General features: G+C 34.7%; 1 pseudogene; it reads right to left on the reverse strand.

The window, feature by feature from the left end:
* Positions 1-4,046: 4,046 nt before the first annotated feature.
* LOC111741560 lies at positions 4,047-4,164 on the reverse strand (annotated as a pseudogene).
* Between the last annotated feature and the right edge of the window lie 3,454 nt (positions 4,165-7,618).

The following is a 7,618-nucleotide window of genomic DNA, read 5'->3' on the forward strand; positions in this document are numbered from 1 at the left end:
CTTTTTTGATTAATTTTAATTAACCTCAATAAAATCTATATCAAATGGTTTAGAATTTGAAATCCCTAATTTAAAATTATAACTCCTATGTTTGTTTTTGATCTTGAGCAAGTAATTTGGGGAGCAAATAGTATTAACTTCATAAAATATTATGAGGTTAAATGATATATAAATGTTTTAGCAAAGTGAGTATGATTTTATAAAGGTTAGTGATGCGCTGTTTTTATTATAAGAATAAATCCTTAATTCAAAGAGAGGGAATATTGAAGCCTTTCATCTTTCCAGAATGTCTTCTTCTTTTTTTTTCCATCTTTCCGGTGTGTTGCCTTTTTCTTTTGTCCATCCTTTACTTCATACCACCATCAGAGAAAAGGAAAGGGGTGGGGGTGGATGAGGAAGAGGGAGGAGGAGTTAAAAAGAACTTTATCTAAAACACTTCAAACTTCACATTCTACAATGGTGCTAGAGAAAGAAAAAGAAAACCTAGAGAGATGTATGGAAAAGCTTGATTGGTAGAAGGTGAGGACTAAAAATTGGATCAATAGAGGGGTGTAATAGAAAGAAAGTGTAATTAAATAGCAAACTAAATTGTCATAATATCTGAGGTCACTCAACCCTTCCTTGGGAGCAAAATACCTTAAAAAAAAACACCACATGGCCCTATAAACATCACAAAGTATCTTCACATTCAGTTCTTGGGATTTAAGTATAGAAAGCTTCTGTAGAAGAACAAAATATGTACAACTTTCTATGAATAATGGTTTGGTAAACCTTCATTGTATTATCCTGGGACTAAGATCATCACCTGGTGAGACACATATAAGTAAATTTGTTCTGTCATGTTTTTGTTATTTTTAGCCATTAGAATTTAATTAATTGGATTTGGTGTGGAGGAAAAAAATATACATATCAGGATATTTGTTCAGCTATCAATGGAATCTTGGTCTAGCATTTCAACTTCAAGACCTTAGTTTCTTCATTTGCATAATATTAAATTGCAATATTATTTTTCCATATTTCTATGTTTTTAGTAGTAGTCCAGCACTCATCTATATAAGAAATTGAAATTTTTAAAGGTCTCAGGTCACTCAAACTGTAGTGACTCATCTAAAATACAGCACTACTTTAGTACTGAATTAAAACAAATGAACAATTACTAAACTTAAGTTGTGCCTGCTATAAAGCCTCTTACAGAATCTTTCCAATAGAGAGCTTTCATTAATACTCAAATCTACTAATTAGAGTAAGTTCAGTGCACGTTTCAAGGCTTAGAAAATAGATGTGTTAATGGCGTTTAGGTGTTGCATTGTGTAAGAACCTGGGGCTCAGTCCTTGGACTCCCATGAAAGATATGCATGGAGGTCCGATGCTTGGAGAAAACAGAACAGAGGAAAAGTGGCAAACAGAAGCAATTTCATTAAGCAAGGCAAGCAAAGTAAAGCACGCTTGGAGAAATTCCAAGTGGGCCGCTCAATAAAAATCGAGTGCGCTGAGAAATTGAGGGTCTGAGATTTTATGGGCCATAGTATTTTTCCGTTCTCCTTCCAACGCCCCTACCTCAAATGGCAAGAATTTCCAGTCCCTCCCTCTGTACCTCCTACTTCTGACCTGGGCATGTGCAGTGTGTGCCCTTAGGTGGGAGGTCATACGCCTGCGCCGGGAGAACTTTGAGAGCAGGTGCATGCATGTTCAGTTAACCAATTTTGCCAATACCAGTAGAGCGCCCCCAGAGTAAGGTCATGTAATGGTCACCTACAGTTAACTGACCGCGGGGGAGGAGGGGAGTAGAGAGGAAGGCACCAGGTGCCTATCTAGTTTGGATATGTTTAATTGCAATATCATGTTGTGTATATTCTGCTGAGCAGTCCTGGGGCATTGTTAACCCTTCGTTGTCTTTCTCCCTCTGGCTCACATCTACCGATCTACCTACTCCGTCAGATGGGGCACGAGAGAGTGCATTGATCAGTATGGTTTTCTCTTTACTTTGTAATTAGCCAGCAAATCCTTTTGGTTTCTACTCCTTTTCGAAATCATAAATTTTTATTATTTCTTTTTTTAACTTAAAACTATACTCAAACCAACAATTTAAATGTGTTGTTTCTTACTTTAAAAGTAGATTCAACATAAGCCTTTGTTTGTGGTAGAAATTCTTGTCCGGGCGTTATTATTTAGAATATAAGCTCTCATTGTGCAGTTAATGTAGGTATGTCTGTGGCCCTGAAGATATTTTCTAGATATAGCTTTTAAATACATTCATGTTATGCTTAATTATCAAACACATTTCTTCCAAAGTGGAGGGCAGGAAAAAAATTCTGATTCATTGAGAAGTGGCTGTTTCATCTTCATTTCTTTCACTCCTTTGGCTTGCTCTCCCTTCAAGTTCCCCTCACTGCACACTAGCACTCAGTAGTGAAAAAGAATGCAGTTTCTCGATATACCCTATTCCAAGTAATAATCTTAGCATCTATCTTTAGTCTTAATCTTCAAAGCACTTGGTAAACATGAAATAATTAATCCCACAACATATTTGGGAAGTAGGTATATGTTAACAAGACCGTGACAAAATGGAAGCCTCCTGAAATTAAATGAGTTGCCCTAGGCTTCACATCAAGTTCTCATCAGAGCTAGAATTAGTTGCTGCTCCCCAATCTCATTTTAACATCTCACCAGGTCCTCTCCTGTCCTAATAAGAGCCCAAGTCCACTTTCTGAATAATTCTCACTAGATCAACTGTGTTGCAAATGTATTTGTGTATTTGTATTAATAATTTTAGAGATGGCAAACTCAAATTTAGTAACCAATACTGCAATAAAATAGATTTTATTTCAGCTTGTTCTGATAGTGACAAAAGATTTTACCTTTAAACAAGAAATCAGATGATGGTTGTCCAGAAAGGAAATGCTGCTATTGTCAATAAGTTAGTGTTTCAAAATTTCCATTTTCAAAATGGGATGTATCATATTTGTACCATAATAGGTAGAATGGATTTTAGCAAGAGCAATAGATATGTAATAGGAAAGTACTTGGTAAAATCAAAAATGAAAGAAGCATTTTCATTAGCATCTGTTGAACACTGAGTCCTTGCTAAGAACTGTGTGTGGCAAAGAATTAATCATAGTCTAAATCTCATGGGCTAAGGCAATTGTCTTATTAATATTCGCTTGTAAGTAGCTGTAGTTGTACTTGCTAATAAAATCCTCAAATGAAGTGCAGGTCATTCCTTCTGCAATCCCTACGCTCAGTACCTCAGAATGTGTACATTCTCCATCTCCCAAGTTAAGAAGCTCTGCAAGATGGAGCTGTGCCCTGACACTTATCACAGAATTAACAGAATTTTGCTCTCATCATGTCCAGCTGATAAACATGAGCTGAGCTCATGTTGCTGGTCTGCTAATTGGCCAGTTAGATTCATTTGGTGTTGCTGAGCCTCTAAACAAATTAAGGTTAATTGGAATCAGAAATGGATCAGCAACCTCAGTACTCAATCTCTTAAACTCATTACTTTTTTCTTTTAGTTCCTTGGACAAGGAAAGTGAGGCTCATTCTCTTTGCCTCTATTGTGAGCATATCTTATAATAAAATGTTTCAAAGAGATTTAAGGAACAAGCTACACATTACAACATAACAGGATCAGCAAAATTAACACCTCTAAGATATACCTTACAAATGTCATATTGGTGTAGCTTTTCCAAATATGTCTCTATTCAATCCCTCAGGAATTTTTGTTTTGTTATTTTGAGTCTCTTTTGCTAGAATAGAACCTAAGCCTGGGAAGGACCTCCAACTGCTTTAGTTTAGAGATTATATTAAACACATTTTATAGATTAATTAAAGGAACTCTGAATGGAATAAAAAAAAATTCCCAAATTTCAATACTTAGGGCATTAGTATCTTGGTCTCTGCTTCATAATTTACTGAATTTCAACTATGCCATGTTGCCTCCACACTATTTTTTTTTTCTTTTTTAAGGCAAGGCAAACCTTGGTTGACCTCACAGATTGCAAGGACCTTGTCAGCTTACAATCCCTTATTTTTTTTATTTTTTACACCTACAGCACCTGGTCTTCCTAGGTGGTCTCCCATCCAAGTACTAACCAGGCCCGACCCTGCTTAGCTTCCGAGATCGTACGGGATCGGACTTGTTCAGAGTTGCATGGCATAGACACCTCCATACTATTTCTAATTGTCAATACTTATTGAACATTCACTTAGTTTCAAGCAATGGTGAAATGTTTTCCATACATTGCAATTATGAATTCTTACAACAAACCTTATTCATTGAATTAACCTGATGGCAAGGTTACTGCTACATATTCAATAACATTTATCTAATAGATACCTGTAATAAATTGTAGGATCCATCTCCTGCCAGCTATCACTTTGAATTAAAATCATAACTTTGAAAGACATTTCTGTGGTTTCCACCTGCATTCATACCCCAGCAATGAGGAAGAATGAATGGAGCAGCATTAATACCCATCAGAATCCCACTAAATAGTGTGTTCATGCTATCCCAGATTCATTTTCTAAAATTATATGAATAATAAAATATTTATAAAGATGTAAGTTGCTTTATTAACTTCAAGGGTGAGAATTTTTTAGGTTATTGAGGTAATTTTAATTTAGCTGGTCTTCTTGGAAGAAAAAAGGAACTATATAAAATATTGAATCTTATTAACTGTATATTGGGTTCCATATACATTCAAAGCCCCCTCTTTTGGCAATGTGATATTCTGTTCTCATTGCTCTCCTTTTGGCATTTCTCTAATCCTTCATTAATATCTCTCCCCAAACTTCTCTTTATTTTATTTTTTTAGATGTTCAGCATTATTTTATAATTTTTTTAATTTATTTTTTTATGGTGACATTGGTTAACGAAATTCAATAAGTTTCAGCTGTACAATTTAACAGTAAGACATATATTTACACTGTGTGTTCGCCTCCCATAGTTAGGTTTCTTTCTGTCACCACGTATTTATCCCCCTTTACCCCATCTACCTCCCCAATACCTTCACCTTCTACCCTCTGGTAACCACTAGTCTATTGTCCATGTCCATGAGTCTCTGTTTGTTTATCCTGCTCATTTGTTGTTTTTAGGTTTATATCCCACATATAAGTGATATCATGTGATTTTCAACTCTTTTTGTCTGACTTATTCCGCTTAGCATGATTATCTCGAGGTGCATCCATGTAGTCACAAATGACAGTATTTCATCTCTTCTTATGGCTGAGTAATATTCCACTGTATATATGTACCATAGCTTCTTTAGCCAATCATCTATCGTAGGATATTTCGGTTGCTTTCATGTCCTGGTCATTGTGAATAAAGCTGCCATGAACATCGTTGTGCAAATATCTTTTTGGATATGGGTTTTCAAGTCTTTGGAGTAAATACTCAATAGAAGGATTGCTGGATCATATGGTAGATCAATTCTTAGTTTTTTGAAGGAACCTCCATACAGTTTTCCATAGTGGCTATACCAATTTGCAGTCCCATCAGCAGTGTATGAGGGTTCTATTTCTCCACATCCTCTCCAGCATTGTTATTACTTGTCCCATTGATTATAGCTATTCTATATCTCATTGTGGTTTTGATTTGCATTTCCCTAATAACTATTGATGTTGGATATCTTTTCATATATTTGTTGGCCTTTTGTATGTCCTCTAGGAAGAAGTGTCTATTCAGGTCCTCTGCCCAATTTTTTGATTGGATTGTTTGTTTTTTGTTGTTATTGTTGAGTCGTATGAGGTCTTTGTGTATTTTGGATATTAGGCCCTTATCAGAGGCATTGCTTGCAAATATATTTTCCCATTCGGATGGTTGTCTCTTTACCTTATTAACAGTTTCTTTTGCAGAGCAGAACCTTTTAAGTTTGATGTAGTCCCATTCATTTATTTTAGCTTTTACTTCCTTTGCGTTTGAGGTCAAATTCATAAAATTCTCTTTAAGTTCAAAGTCCTTGAGTTTCATTCCTGTTTTCTTCTATGCATTTTATTGTTTCAGGTCTTATATTCAGGTCCTTAATCCATTTTGAGTTGATTTTGGTGTGTGGTGATAGACAACAGTCTAGTTTCATTCTTTTGCAGGTGGCTTTCCAGTTTTCCCAGCACCGTTTATTGAAGAGGCTTTCCTTTCTCCACTGTATGATTTTGCCCTTTTTGTCGATAATTACATGCCTATATAAACATAGGTTTATTTCTGGACTCTCGATTCTGTTCCACTGGTCTGTGTGTCTGTTTTTCTGCCAATACCATGCCGTTTTGATTATTGTCACTTTGTAGTATAATTTGAAGTTGGGCAGAGTGATGCTTCCAGCCTCATTCTTTTTTCTCAGGATGGCTTTGGCAATTCCCCATACTTCTCTTTAAAATAACACCTCAGCCCCCTATTTTCCTCAAAGGCATTAAATTAGTGAGCAGAAATACATAGGCATTAGCCTCTGTATCTTCTCTGCCCCTAACCATTTCCTTTCCACTACATCATGGTGTGTTAATGAGAGGAACTTTAGAAGTAATGGAGTGCTATTTGCCTCACACAACCCCAAATTTGTGGCTTTCTTATGTAATTATTTCCAGTGTTTTTCCAGCACATAAAAATGTATAAAATACCAAGAAAATATATTTGCTTATTTATCCTTGAATATATTCTCTCATCTTCCTGGTCTAACAATTCAAGTATTATGTATCCTTTGAAAATTTTTTGAGGTGAAATAATGAAATTATTAGGGGAATTAAAAGCTCTTTAATTGTTTTGTGCAAAATTTTAAATTTTTAAAGCTTCTCACTATTTTATGACATGATTCTTACACCTCATGTGCATGAGAATCAACTGGGACTGTTATTAAACAAGTAGAAATTTCTGAACCCCGCATCCAAGAGTTTTAATGAATACAGTATAAGTCTGACAGTGTCAATTTTTTGGATACACTTGAGAGATTTTATTTATAGAAAAGATTTTTTATAAATACTTGGTTTTTTAAATTAATAATCAATTTACTAAAATAATAAATTCAGAAATTCAGATTTCTCTAAATGTATTTAAATAGCTTTATTAAAGTATAATTGACATATAAAAAATTGTGGAATATTTAAAAAGTATGTTTGATAAGTTTGGACATCTGTATATACTCATGAAACTATTACCACAATCAAAATAATGAGCTTATTCATCATCCCCCCAAATTTCTTTGTTCCCATTTGTAATCCCCCTTTTCACCCATCTCCTCACCTCTCCTTCCATTCTTAGGCATCACTGGTTTGCTTTGAGCCACTAGATATTAGTTACATTTCTAAAATATGATATGAATAAAATCATGTAGAATACATTTTTTATTCTTTTAATTTTTAGAGGAAGAGATATCTGGCTTCCTTTGTTCAGAATAATTTTGATATTCATTCACATTATATATATACCATAGTTCATTCATTTTCATTTCTGGTAGTGTTACATTGTGTGAATATATCACAATTAGTTGATGCATTTGCCTGTTGATGGACTTTTAAATTGTTTCTGGATTTTGCCTATCACAAGTAAAGCTAAAATAAACATTTATGTACAGATCTATGTATGTACATATGCTTTCATTTCTTTTGTATAAAAGCCTAAAAGTATAATAGC

Source organism: Pteropus vampyrus, unplaced genomic scaffold, assembly GCF_000151845.1.
Source record: "Pteropus vampyrus isolate Shadow unplaced genomic scaffold, Pvam_2.0 Scaffold79, whole genome shotgun sequence".
Lineage (NCBI taxonomy): Eukaryota > Metazoa > Chordata > Mammalia > Chiroptera > Pteropodidae > Pteropus > Pteropus vampyrus.